Below are 12,260 nucleotides of genomic sequence, written 5' to 3' on the forward strand. Positions count from 1 at the left end.
TATGTGTTATTCAGTCTTGAGCTTCTCCTAACTGGCTCCGAATGTTGTGCCTTGCCGCCGCCCTTTCCTGGTTGAGCCTTGGCAGCTTCATCGTCAGTTTCAGTTTCCTCGTCTCCGACACTGTCATCTTCATTGTCTTCGTCTGATTGGTCATCATTCTCGTCAAACTCTTCTTCTTCATCGTCTTCATTTGATTTTTTGGAATTCTGCACCTTGCCCTGTTTCTGTTCAGCGCCACTGACCTCCTTGCCCAGTTTGCACATGCGGACATTATGCCCATCAGTTCCCCCACACTTGCAGCAAGTGTAGCTGTTACATGTGTTGTCTCCATTGGTAGAAACTTGGGTGGCTCCAATCTGCTTGTGCGGCGTTTGCTTGTTGACAGTGGCATATGTGTGGAGTGGGCATGTGCGGTAGTTATGGTTGCTCACGACGTTGCAGAATCCGCATGCCCTTATCCCGAGAGGTTTGCCGTCCGGGCCAAATTCCACGCGCTTGATGGGGCGTGGCGGCTTTTTGGCTGCTACTTTCACTGTTTGCGTTTTACTCTTCCTCCCCTTTGTGTTTGAGAATATGGGTGGTTTAATCACCCTTTCCTGCTGCTGCCGGTAGGATGTCCTGTTGTCATGTCGTTCGCCTACAGCACCATCAAGCTCATGATCTTGCATGTGAGCATGTTGCTGCTCTTGAGTGTGCACATGGGCAAGCTCTGGTTGCTGCTGCTCCTCTTCCTCCTTGTCGAATGGGTCAACAGCTCCCAGATGGTTCATCTCGGATAACATTGTAGCAATATCCTGCTCAATGGCTTCATTGTCAGCGACACCTCCATTTTCAGCAGAGTGCATGGCGTCGAGTTCTTGTTCAAGCTTGTCCAAGACGACCCATGACCTCGCCATTTGCTCTTGGCTTCTCAGGCTTTTTCTGTGCACCCTCATGTTCAGCGTCAGCAGTGAGCTTTCAATGAAGTATTGGGATGCCTTGTTTGATGCTGCTGTCCTCAAGTCATTTCTGCTGAATGTTGGCTGGATGTTCGGGCGTTTGGTGTATCTCCTGAGGATGTATTTCTCTGGAACGCTGGCAGCCTTAATTGTCTACATCATGCACATGACATCCACGCAGAAAAGACCTGTAGTTTTTTGGAAGAGGTGCATGTTTTATGTTATTTCATTGGAAGAAAAACTTTGCAAAAAAAGTAGTACAATATGTAACATCTTTTTTTAGTCCTCACCTGTGTGGTCCCATAGCCTGCACTCGCACTCATATGTTTCTCCCACGGGGTCTGCAACCACCTGGAATGCATGCTGAGCCCACGCAGACATTTTTTGCGGGTGGTTGTAGCGCACGAGGTACTTTGTGGGCTCTTCCGTCTCTGTCGCCGTGAAGAGTGTGCTCAGTTCTAGCCTTTTTCTGATCTCGCTGTACACAGCTCGTGAATAAACCTTTGCCATCTGGGTGTCAAACCCATAGAAGGTCAGCGTGTTTTGTTCCTTCTGCACACGCAAGAATGATGACCAAATTGTTAGTTTTCTCGCAGCAAAAACTTGTCTAACTAATAAAGTTTTACTTTAGTAAGCATGTTATTTTTTGTCTTACGACAGGTGATAGAGCTATACCCGGTTACCCATTGTCTCTTGATTCTCTGTCTGCCTCCTGGTTTTGACGCGGGAGTGTTTACCTGGCTGACAAACCGGTGTAGGTTTTGTCTCTCACTTACGAGGTTCTTCTTGAGCACATAGTTCATGCTCTCACTTCGCTGTATGGATGTCATTTTGGCGCAGAAAATTTCTTTGAAGTAGGCTGATATCCATCTCTCATGCTCATTCCACATGCCCACCATCGTGGAGGTTGTACTTATCCATCAGTCTTTTCCAGGCAGCCTCAAACTCAGTTGACATGAGGGGTCAGTTGAGGATTGATGTGAATTCATCCTTAAAGTCTTCGTGCAGGTTGTACAGGTATGCGAGGTGTTCCCTATACTTCTTCATAATGTGCCAGTGGCACAGCTTGTGTACTGTGTTCTTGAAAGCATCTGGGATCGCTGAAGCCATTGCAGGGCACTGGTCTGGTAATGAGAAAAGAGACGTGGAGTGGTCAGCAGATGGTGGTGCATATATAGAAATAGAACTGACACAACATTTTTACTGTGTTATTTTCCTTTTATTTTTTGGGGGGAGGGGGTGGTTGGGGTGGTTTTGGCGGTTGTACCTGTGAGGATGCATGTAGGAGCCTTCCCTCCCATGCACCTTAAAAATCTCCTGAACATCCATCTGAATGAATCTGCATCCTCATCTCTTTTCAGGGCGAAACCAAAGAATGTAGTCTATAAGTGGTTGTTAGTACCGACAAACACCCCAAGTGGCATATGGTACTTATTGGTCTTATATGTGGCGTCAAATTTTATGTAGTCACCAAAGTCTTGATAGGCCCCTCGGCAGCTTGCGTTCGCCCAGAATATGTTCTTAACTCTGTCGGACTCATCGAGTTGCATGTTACAGAAGAATTCCCTGTTTATAGCTTTCATCTCCCTAAAGAAGTTGACAGTCTTTAGGACATCACCGACATCATCCATCCTTGAATTCTTTGCTTTCCTGCATATTAAAAGTTCATTCAAAAATGCATGTTGAACTGGCGTCAGGTCATGCGTTGCGTAATATGTTTGTATTGACAGAGGAAAAAAGACGGAGGTGGTTTATGGGAGGAGAACAAGTTTGTACTTACAGTTTAATCAGGTCTTTGGCATTCATTTCGTGGAAGTAGCTACCAGGGTCATCACCGCCCAGTATGCTCATGATTTGCGCGTGTTCAATGCCTTTGAACTGCAGGTACTTGACGTACTCCAAGATTGTTTTGTCAAAATTTTTGTGGGAGTGCAAGAAGACAAGCATTTGCGGAGTGAGCTGTAGCCTGTGGTTGTGTTCCCAGACTATCTCTTTTACGATAAATTTTCCATCCTTTTCCTTCTTCAGCCTCATTTTAGCCCCGCAGTTAGTCCTGGCTGTCATTTTGTTCCGTTGTCTATTTGCTTCAGACACCTTTGATTCCTAGACTCCATTGCACGTGCAATAAAGGTAGGCTCTGGTCTTAAACTTGGGGCCTTCCCTGATAACAAAACCCACGTGCTTCGCATAGACGTTGTAGAAGTTCTTTGTTTCTTCGAAAGTTTCAAAACGCATCTCTAGTCTTGGCAGAACATAAACTTCAATGTTAGGTGGCTGCACGCAACAGTGAACAAACAAAAACACAGTTATGAAAATGTTATATGGGGTGGTCATAGTACCATGGTATGGGACTGTGCTTGTATGTTTTTTTCTATATGGATACTTACATGTGTATAGCTCTATGCTGCCTCCGGTGTTTGTTGTTCACCCTGGTGTATGGGCGCGGGTGGTGTCACCCTTGGCACATGCAGCAATGCATCTCTTGGAGGGAGCAATGTTGATGAAGATCTCTGTCTCTCATTGTACAGCCGTCTCCCCTCAGATTCGTTGTGAGGTTGCTCCTGTCTATATGGCTCATATCTTGTACTTTGGAACCTGCTAGAGCGGCCAAAATTTCTGTCTCTTTGGCCTAGTCTTCCCGTCGCAACCGCTTTTGTAGCACGGATGATTGATGTTGATGGAGCAACTGGTGGAAGCCTTGTTGCAACCCATCCACGGCTTCCTGTCCTTGGCTTTCTGCATGCGCTAGGGAAGGAAAACATTTGTTGTTGGGGATATTGTTGGCCTTGTTGCAACCCAGCAGTGACAAAGCTTGTCTTCCCAGATATTGGTGTTTGCTGCATAGAAGAACATGTTTGTACTTCTGATGATTCCGGTGTATCTTGAAATATGCCTGTATTGTTGAAGTATCCAGGTGGTATTTCTGGTGTTACCCAACCAGGCGATGCCCCATATCTGCTTGGCTCATCAAACTCTCGCTACATGTGTCGCCTTGCATGCTTCTACAATGACATTCAACAGTTTTGGTATTAATCTTTTCTGCATTTTCTCGTATACATGCTATGGGTAACATGTCATGCACTAAAGGCAATGTACAAGTTGAAGTTGCATCGTTGGCCATTATTTAAACTTTGTTCTTTATTTTGTATCTAGTTTCGTTTTTAGTTGAACTGATGAACGTACATGTTCAACACCGATGTACTGATGTACTATTTTTTAGCACTGTTTGTAAATTGAACATTGAACTTCAGAGATGTATGGATATATATAAAACTGATGCATGTCTTCTCTTTTGTTCATCTATAACTTATGCAACTACACTAGAAGTACTCCTAGTTTGTGTATCATTGAACTTGCTGGGTAACAAGTGTATATTTTTTTCAACAACATTCTTTCACTAGTTCAAACTGACGCAACTACACATCATGTACTATTATAAATAACATCATACAACTTGCAGTGGTAGCTGAACCTTATATAAAGCCTAGTAGCTACTTGGAATGATGCATAAGTTTATGTTTTTTGGCTTTGAACTGAAGCCATCATATTAGAGGTACTGACAGTAACCTCGGCATCCAAATTGTACATCAAGTGGCAGGGGTGTAATGAACTAATCAGGTTCTTCTTCATAGCAGGAGTGATGAACTGATGTACTGACACAAACGTGGGAAGCAGACATTACCTCCAGTGGACTGACTTCTTCTTCCTCCTCTTGTGGGCGGCGTACTGGCATGTTCTTGGGAGGCGGCGCCATTGATGCAGCTTCTGCTTGTGGTGGACGTCTGGCGAAGAGGTCCGGGGAGGCAGCACCTTGTGGGGATCACTGCCCCGGAGAAGGAGCCTCGGCGACGGAGGGAGGCAGGAGGCGGGGATGACGGCCCCGTCGTTGGATCCGGCGACGGAGGGAGGCAGGATTCGGGGATGACGGCCCCGTCGATGGATCCGGCGAAGGAGGGAGGCAAGAGACGGAGATCATGGCCCCGTCGAAGGATCCGGCGATGGGGGGAGGCAGGAGGCGGCGATCACGGCCCCGTCGATGGATCCGGCGACGAAAGGAGGCAGGAGACGGCGGCGGATCCGTCGCCGGCCAGTCACGGTGCCGCGGGCTCCCTCGCTCCGGCAACCGCCGTCGCTTGCTCGCCCACGACGACTGCCTCCGGCGGAAGAAGGCGGATTGGGTTCGCTCTGGGTTGGGGGGATTCTACGGTGGTCTGCGCATCGCGCCTATATAAGGCGGGACTATTCTGTTACCGGTAACAGAAGCTCTATATAGGAGCGATCCGACTAATCTGGAAATACCATCTCGCCGACCCGATCCCCCACCATCGCCACGACCACCTACCCCAGCGCGCCACCACCGGCCCCCTTCCATAGCGCGTCGCAGCCGGCCCCCTCCCCCAGCTCGCCGTAGCCGGCCCCCTTCCCCAGCGCTCCTCCGCTGCCCTCCTACCCCAACGCGCCGCCGCCGGCCCCCTACTCCAACGCGCCGCTGCCGGAACCCTACCGGACGTGCCGCCGCCCCCCTGCCCCAGCACGCCAGCACAATGACCTCCCTTTCCCAGTGCGCCGCTGCAGGCCCCCTGCCCCAGCGCGCCACCGCCACGACCTCCCTCCCCCAGTGCGGCGTCGCCTAGCCCCTGCCTCCGAGCATCGCCTGTCTTCGCGCACAACTGTCCCACTACTGCCTCACGCGCCAACTCTGTACTGAGGCTAGCCACGGTGATCGATCACCGAGGGATGGCCGGTCCTTGCCACCGGCGGCCGCACTCCTGACGTGTCCCGAGCGATTGCGCCCATAGAGGCTTGCTCCCATCATCCTCCTCCTCCCAGAGTACGATGGCAATGGCGACAACATCCAGTAGGTCCTCCTGTGCCACTGCTCGCCCCGCTTTTACCACCGGCCAGCCATGCAAATCCATGTAAGAAAGTTCAGGTAAAATGTGGATCCCTGTACAAAGTTTAGCTAAGTTCAGTACAAAAAGTTCAACTAATTTCTGGCAATGTTTAAGCTGAGTTCAGTGAAAAATTCAAGCTCAGTTCAGTCAAAAAAATTAAGTCAAAAGTTGCATGAAGCCCATTCTGCTTGCGCTGGTGCGCTCCTGCTGTTTGTTGCTGCAGCAGGGTTATGTGAGTGAGAGAGAGAGAGAGAGAGAGAGAGCAAAATGGAATGATCTTCCACATTGACTAACTCATGAGACACTCGGTTCAGTTTCTTGATTTAGTCCAATTCAATTCCTAATTTTGTTTCAGTTCAACGTCTGATATCTCTCTTAGTTTTGATATTTAATTACAAAGTCTATGTACATTAACAGCAAATAAGTTCAAGTATATCAATAAATGGAAGTTTAGGTATATGGAATTTGATGCTTGTTGGGTGTATACAAGAGTATAAATGGATTTTCTTCTTGTTGAATGAAGTTGAACTTGTTGTTATGCGTCACGGCTGGGGGTGGGAGGCGTGCGGCGGCCGGAGGTGGGAGGTGCACGACAGCCGGGGGTGGGAGCCCCCCTGTGTAGCTGTGGACTCCGTCCTGGCTGGTCTACTTTGGCCGTTCAACTTTGCGTCTTCCACTCGGCCAGCGCTCGACGAGGAGCACCCCGGTCTCGCTCATGTGTAGAGTTTGGAGTATATTCTACCGATGTGTTATGCTCTCCTCTATTTTCAACTGAACGTGCTGCCATGTGTGGATTTCCCCTCTAACTCCACAACAAGTTGAATCCCGCAAATTCTACTGGTAAGTGCAAGATTCAGTACTGTCCATTTTCATTTTCTATAAAAAGGCCAATCATTCTTGTTGCTTCACATATACTAGTAAACAGGAGTATTGGATTCCATCCATGGAACAATCAAGCAACCATGGATATCAGCCCACCACTGTGTTGCGGATGTGATCTTTGTGCGCTTTTGAGTACTGTAAAACAATTGTATGCTTCTGGTTGCTGCTTGCTGCCACTGCCGAATTGTGTAAGTGCAAAAAGTTTCATATCGCAGGTTCAAAGAGGGTTGTATGCAAGTTCAGAAGTTTGTTTGGAGCATCTTTAAGTGTTTGTTGTAATGTAGAAAAGAGTTTTTAATACTGAAAACGAACCTAGTGAAAAAATGTCCAGGCGACCATCATGCCTACCTCCTGACCCCCGCCGTCAGGTCGCGGCCTCTTCCGCCGTCAGGTCGCAGCCTCTTCCTTCTGCAGGTCGCAGCCTCTTCCTTCTGCAGGTCGTCGCCTCCTGCTGCTGCAGGCTATGCCCCATCCCCCATTCTCACGTGGTCGCCAACAAGGTATCCTACTACAATGGTGGTCACCGCCCCATAACTCTCTCCGGTTCATTTTGATCTACTTTTGCACATTTGTTCTTTATCTCACGAATTTTGTTATGTAGGAGGTGACAATTGTTGATCCTGAAGTTTCATCACATGATTTTTTGTCTCTGAATTTTGCACCAATTCTTGATCCTGAAGCATCAATGCTTGAGCACTGATTTTTGTGTGTTAGGTGGGTGTACAGTGTGTTGGGCGTGTGTTTTTATTTTATGTTCTGAGCAAAAAATCGACTACAAAAATTGTGTCATGAAAAGTTCATGTACACCTATTGAGATGGTTCTAAAATTAAACTTTTAAAGTTAAAACAATAGGAAATCAGTTATTTGGTTGTGGAGGTTCTTTTGTCCTTGAACTATATAAGAGTTCAGCTTTTGCTTGTTTTTCAGTTCAAATTTTGCGTTCTTTTCAGTACATCAACTTTAATGTGCAGAACATCGAGGAAATCTTCAAAAATTATATGTGCACTCTATGTATTTTCTTATGCTTACAAGAATTCTGCACTCATACTGTTATGCATCAGTTCAAGTCACTTGTGGAGTTTTAGATATATGCAATTGGATTAGAGCACCATGCTCTCACCTAAAAGTTTGAAAAACCATTGCTTTCAGTTTTGGTAACATATATTTTTGTTTCAGTTTTGCTAATTCTTTCTCCAATGGCCTTTATATATTATCTTTCATATGTCTTACTATATGAAAAAATGTTGCCTTCAGCAAGCAATCTTGCTCAGTTTTCTGGTTAAGAAAACAGACAACATGGATTACTACCATGGGAATTCAAAGAAATGTCATCTATAAAAATAGTACAATTTGTGAGCTTCTTGCGGACTAATGATAAGTTACTAGATAAACTAAGGGTCGTCGTTTGTAGGCTCGTGGCCGGAACCCGAAGCTCAAGTTGTGGTCCAGTATGTCAGAAAAATCCAGTTCACCTTCGTAGGCTTTTTCACCTCATCTTATCAAAAGCAAAAAAATCAAATGTGTTTCATAGGATTTGCTATATACGTGTACCCCTTTGTAGGCTTTTTCAGTTCAAATTTTGCTAGCAAAAATAGATTTGTAGCAGTTCAACATAAAAAGTGAAACCAGTTAGTTGATGGGAAATAATTCAATTATATATGTATACACTGCAGTAGGAGTTCGGTACAAAAAAAATTAGCGGTTTGTTAAACAAAAATAGAAACACATATTGTGGTTTAGGGCCTAGACTACAAACACTTCAGTAGCTAAAAAATGTTCAAAATATAGTTACAATAGTAGTTCGGAGTTCAAATATAGTTACCGTCAACGAATTGGAATTTTTCAGATGTTGAGAGGGAAAAATGCACTGCTTAGTTCAGAAATAGCTGGAAAAAAAACTATAGCTTTCTGTATGCATGTTTTATGTTCTTGCAACAAGTGACACCAAACCTGTTTGATGGAATGTTCAGAAGGAATGATCACACACAAGTGACACGCTCAGTTCAAAAATCTTATTTTAGATCAGTGCAATTCTTATGAAGCTCTAATGGACATTATGATTGCAGTAGAGCTGGACTTCCTCGTATTCAAGTGCACGCAAGTAAGCTTCATTTTTGTTTTGTTTAAAGCTACTCCCCATAAAGTAGTATCATTCTTGTGTTTTCTGTACTTGAAGTTGAATAGTCATTATATTGCCACTTGGGTTCTCTTGCGTCATTCACCCAGACAAGACCAGAAAAAATTTCATGTGTATCTTGCTATGCATCGTGAACTCATAGAGGAAATCAACTTTATAATCCTTTATGACTATGGTGAATTTTTTCTGGTAGTATTAACTTGATACATTATTATCATTTTTCCAGGGAGTCTACAAGTGCAGGAATGGTGGGCTCCCAGCCTATCGAGACCTAAACATTCGAGTTCAATTTAGAAGTATTTACAATTGTTCAGACCTGAGTTTACAACGGAAAAACATTTGGAAATTTATCGAGCGAAAATACTTGTTAGATTCATTTAAAAAGTGTCGTATAGTTCAACTTTTATATATAATAAATTCATAATGAAATGTGGGAACAATTCAATATGTGTGTGTGTTAAAAACATAACAGTACAGAGAAACTTGGTACGTACTTGTCGAAAAAAATCGCATGGAAAAGAAAATTTGGTGCCAATAAAGTTCGAGGGAAAAACAACTTTAAAAGGAAACGTGAGAAGCTCACAAATTAATTCTGTGACATTGACGTCCAAGTTCGACAACTGATCCGTACAAACAAAAACGGTGGTCCATTCTACAAAGGAAAATTGGTTTAATTAAAAATATTGATCAGTACACGTTAAAAACGGTAGTCCGTTCGGAATAAAAGAAATGACAGAAATTCAAATTATAAAAGTTCAAGCAAAAGGAAACCCCATGCAATTCAAATGGTAAAAGTACAAGTCATAAAATAAGAGAAGTCCAGAACATCGTGGTAAAAAAATGTTTAGTTCAAAAAAAGAATAAAAAACATTTTATTTTTGAAAAAAATATCATTCAGTTCGATGATATAAACCATGCAAGTACAGGGTCGACGATACAATAACATTGAGTTCAACAATATAAACCATGCAAGTTCAGCGCTAGGAAAACCGTTGAAAATTTACGAGAAAAATATTACCCAAAAAACAGAGCAAGGTCTAGTTAGTGAAAACACGCTTAGTACAAACTCATGCAAGCATCAGTACAAGTACCTTTTTCGGAACCATTTAAAATCACTCTACAAAAAATAGCTCAGTACAAACATACACATATATCAGTACAACTACTTTATTTTTCAGACGAGAAAACAACAGTATCCGTCATTCCGCATTCAAGATTACTGTTAAACGGTTGTGAAATAAAGAAAACGTCCAACATGACTAAGTTTCGCATTTTCGATAGCTATCCAACAGTATATTATTTGCCCCATTTCGACAAACTTTTAAAAAACCGCGTTCAAAACCAATTTTAACCGTATTTGAATTCGTATTTAAACGGTAAGGAATTAGGAAAAACTTTCTATACGCAAAAGTTGCGCATTTTCCATAGCTTTCTAACGACGTATCATTTGCGTCAATCCGATAAACCATTTGCAAAAAATAGTGAAAAAACATTTCGCCTAGAATTTCATCGTTTTTCAAATTACTTTTAAATCATATAGAATTTGAAAAAAAAAGTAGATATATGAAAGATGCGGATTTTCACAAGCTTTCCAACGCCATATCACTTGCTCAATTCCGACAAACCATTTGAAAATTAAGTCCAAAATACGACTCACGTTTTCGGTTTTGAAAAAAAAACGGTTTTTTCAAAACTGCTCTTAAATCATAATTTTTTTGCAAAAACAAATTATAAGATTGTAATGTGGATGTCAAGAGCTTTCCAACGATATATTACACACCTTGTTTTGACAAAAAAAATTAAAAAAAAATTGAACTAAAGAAGACGATTTTAACAGCAACAGAAAACATGAGTTCAACTGCTCGAATTTCATCAGTTCAAGTAGGGTAACAGAATAGCCCAGATGTGTGTGTGTGTGTATGCGTGTTTTTTCTTCTACATCATTCACTTATAGCCCAGATGTGTGTGTGTGTAGGGAAAAGCAAACCTATTGTGTTTCTCTCTAGAGGTGGCAATCAGGAGCACATGTTCTTGTTGGGATCTGGACCAGCCACTATTCTTCTTTACATTTATTTCATTTTGTGCGATTGGTAGGTATTTCCTCTTATAGATGATTTAGGACCACGGTCCCGTCACTATAGCCCGGTAGGCTCAGTGGGTAGGCTGCCAAAGCTGCAGCGACGCAGCCCTCGGCTTGCGCGCGATGGTTCTCAGCCCACGAACGGTTCCAGCTCACTGACGGTGCCTAGCCTGGAAAAGGTTCGTGAGTTTCTCAAAAAAAAAAGTTCATGTTTTTTACACCAAAATTGTCGCGTCGGCCCTCGACACGATGCAACCCTCTTTTTTTTCTCTCCCCTCCCCGATCCAAATCTGAACCGGGCTCTCCTCTCGCTCCTCCCCATGGCACGGCTGCCCACCATCACGCCTCCTCGTTGCCCCCTCCCCTCCCTCTTCCTTCACTACTGCCCCGTCGAGCTAGCATATAGGGACCGTAGTTGTGGCCATGGCGGCCTTGCCTACGGGGATCATCCGATCAGCGAGCGCGGCTGCAGAGATGGACGGGGACGAAACGGCAGTCGACAGAGATGGAGAGCACGTCCAGCACATCCTCCTCGCCATCGACAACTTCACGCGCAAGGTCCGCCTCTTCACCCTCTCCTCCTCCTACTCCTCCATCGATTACACCTAATCGCCCAGTGATGGACGGCCAATGGCAGGTGACGTTGCAGGTATCTGAGATGTTGGACTCCGAACGCGCCATGTTCAAGGCCCTCGGCGCCGTCTTCGAGGACCGCCTCAGTAGGTAAGAAGCTCACTGCATCAAGCAGCATCACACCATCTCGGTTGCTCATCATTTGCTTGTTGTATTGCGTCACGGGATCCACGACCACAAGGAGATGGTGGAGAAGTGGGAGGATGAGATGAGGGAGCTGCGCGCCCGTGCCGCCGCCAACTAGCAGATCCGTGACCCCCTTATTTTAGTTTTTTTCCCATATCCACCTATGTATGCAGTTTTGTACCTTGGCTGCGTCCGCTCTCCGCTGGCAACGAGCAGTGAAGTAAATTGACGCTGTGTGTGCTGCATGGATTAGCTACCCCCCCCCTCCGCATGAGTTGTGTGTGCTGCGTGGATTAGCTGGATTGGAGACAAATATCTCCCATTAACGACAACTCCGTGAACCTGTGCTTCATATTTGGGATTTTTCCTCTTTTCTTCTGCCTTGGCGCTTACCTTGGACTGCAGCCGTTCAATGAAACAGTGTGATGGATTAAACTCTTCCTTATTGTTGTGCTTTATTTTTGGTTCTGGTTCTAGCTCTCTTGATTCATGCTGATGTTGTAGTACTATGATTTTCCCATCAGCTATGGGATTTGTTGACCAGCTCATGCTGTTTTTTGAGACTTTT

The 12,260-nt window shown here is 44.6% G+C and overlaps 1 long non-coding RNA gene across 1 annotated transcript; it reads left to right on the plus strand.

The window, feature by feature from the left end:
* The first annotated feature begins 5,218 nt into the window (after positions 1-5,218).
* LOC123147573 (uncharacterized) lies at positions 5,219-9,298 on the plus strand. The gene is made up of 2 exons (XR_006473310.1): positions 5,219-5,871; positions 6,357-9,298. It is a non-coding gene; the product is annotated as an uncharacterized lncRNA (long non-coding RNA).
* The last annotated feature ends 2,962 nt before the right edge of the window (positions 9,299-12,260 follow it).

Source organism: Triticum aestivum, chromosome 7A (assembly GCF_018294505.1).
Source record: "Triticum aestivum cultivar Chinese Spring chromosome 7A, IWGSC CS RefSeq v2.1, whole genome shotgun sequence".
Lineage (NCBI taxonomy): Eukaryota > Viridiplantae > Streptophyta > Magnoliopsida > Poales > Poaceae > Triticum > Triticum aestivum.